Source organism: Hipposideros armiger, unplaced genomic scaffold, assembly GCF_001890085.2.
Source record: "Hipposideros armiger isolate ML-2016 unplaced genomic scaffold, ASM189008v1 scaffold_379, whole genome shotgun sequence".
Taxonomy (NCBI): domain Eukaryota; kingdom Metazoa; phylum Chordata; class Mammalia; order Chiroptera; family Hipposideridae; genus Hipposideros; species Hipposideros armiger.
Window position 1 is genome coordinate 659089 of NW_017731729.1, and position 2388 is coordinate 661476.

Consider the following 2388-nt stretch of genomic DNA (forward strand, 5'->3'; position numbering starts at 1 on the left):
CGATTCCTCTGGACCTTGTGTGATAGACTCTGCCTCTGGGCTGTGTTTGGTTTCCCTGAGTTCCATCTGCCATGTGCGTGAAGCCCACCAACCTTTCTCTTATTTTTCCTTTCCAGTGGGTCCTGTTTCTCTCATTCTGCATTATCTCCTTTGCTTCTCCTTGTGTCTGTAAAACTCTCTTCTGCTCATACTTGTATCCTCATCCGTCATTTAAGAAACTAGGATATGAACATGTCTCTTTATAATGTGGAAATAACAGTCCTTGATATTGACAGCTTTTATTGTTTCCTTAGTGCTACTGTGAGTTTATGTCTTATTTGGCCTTCAGGACAACCCAGGAGGCCGGTCAGTCAAACAATTATGCCCATTTGACCGGTAAGGCAACTGATGGCCCAGTGAAGGTTGCCTAGTGAATGCACATTGGAACCCAGGTTCACATTCATAATTACTGACTTCTCACCCAGCGCTCTCATGTTGAGACCACATGCTGCACATCGTCTCTCCCGAGGGAAATCCCACAGGCCTCTATCTCACAATATAAAGCAGCTGTTAAGAGCACTGGCTTTGGGGTCACATAGACTCAGTAGTTGTAACTGCAAAGGCCTTGTAAACTCTTTGAGTCTCAGTTTCATTACCTGTGTACCCATCATAGCATTGCAGTGAAAATCAAATGAAATTATGTTATAGAGACTGCATAGGAACCACTTAACAAAAGTTAACAGCAGACAATTAGGCTCTATATTGATATTTGATTATGAGCTCCCCATTGCGAGTGTTTCCTCTAAAATTCACATAGCATGCCCTTGAACATCCTTTTATAGCAGGGGAACTTGCATTTGGGGGAAATAAAGCATGTTTTCAGAAACAAGAAGTTTATATACGCTTATTGGAACTGAAATAATAAATTCAGATAAGTCAAGAAACAGTCGTATTATNTCAGAAACAAGAAGTTTATATACGCTTATTGGAACTGAAATAATAAATTCAGATAAGTCAAGAAACAGTCGTATTATTGATTAAATAATCCTCAGTTGAAACGAGTTTATTTTAGTCTAGAGGTTAGATTTTTCATTCCTGCTTTGCCTTTTTCCCTGGCCTTATTCATCATTTCCTTTCCTTCTAAGCCATGACACCCTGGGGTATAATTCTAGCCCCTCACAAATAGAGAAGACTGTGGGATCTCAAAGCCAACATTGACAATAGAGAGGGAGGGACAGAAGGCTTGCTGAAACACAAATACTCTGATTAATTACTGGCATTAACAGTGCAAAAGAAAAGTAGAAAATTACAGGCAAGGAAATCAACTTCTGGTTTTGAATGTTCTGCCTTTTTCTTCCTGATCACAGCATGAAGCTCCTTTCCTTCCAGAGGCTGGTGAATGGGCAAGAGACTCAGTGAGGTTGGGCACCTTCAGGAAATGTCCGACTCATAGTGTTCCATCGGCTTCAGGGTGTAACCAGAGTGTGCACCTACTCTTCACCTGTGCTCCTTCCTCTGCAAGACACCCAGACTGAAGGCGGTAGAAGGTTCACTGCTAGAGAGGGTCAGACATCACTGAGAATTTGTCCTGCGTTCTAATCAGGGAAGTGCTATGAGGAGTTTTTTGTTTTGTTATTTTGTTTTTTTCTCCAATAAACTGTGTCTTCTATGCCCAGCCAGTGAGGCTCTCATTCAGGAGGGGAGAACACCTCAAAACTATGTGAGTCACTGAGTGCTTAAAGGATTAATGAATAGATGCATCTGTTCATTAGATGCATCTGTTCAAAATCACTAGGAATTTTAGGGTTTTATTTTTGGCCATACCTGACAAAAGCTAAATCACAGGCTAGTTTTAAAGACCTCGTATCTGTCAGCAGTACCGGATAGATTGGAGCCCGTAGGGGCTACTGACATCAATTAACTCTGTCATCTTACATTTGCTTTTATTCACAAGTTATGTCAAGTTTTAAACATCTGCCCTTCTAGGCCACTAGCTTTTCACCTACAAAGTTACATGGTCTCATGATCACTCGGGGATGTGCTGAAGGTATTTTAAACAAGGGCTTAGGAACACTGTTTAAAGATCTTTTATAAAAGCTCTGTCTTTACTTAGGCACAGGTCGGTCTCTCCCTTCCTCCCCCACCCCCCCTTAATAACGTTAAAGGCAATCTCTTTGTTTAGAAAACTCATGTTTCTATACAGGAGAAGATGGGCCATATGACACATACAGAGATGAGAGAATGAGCAAAAGTGGCCTTCAAAATTGGAGGGACAGAGAAGGAAAAGAAAATAACAAGTTGAGTCCCAAACATCCACCAGTCACGTGATATGGCTTTGTAGGAGGTCTGAGCCTGGCTCATCTGTTCTTTATTTGGCAGCTCTCAGTGAGGGAGGTACTGTGGGCCGTG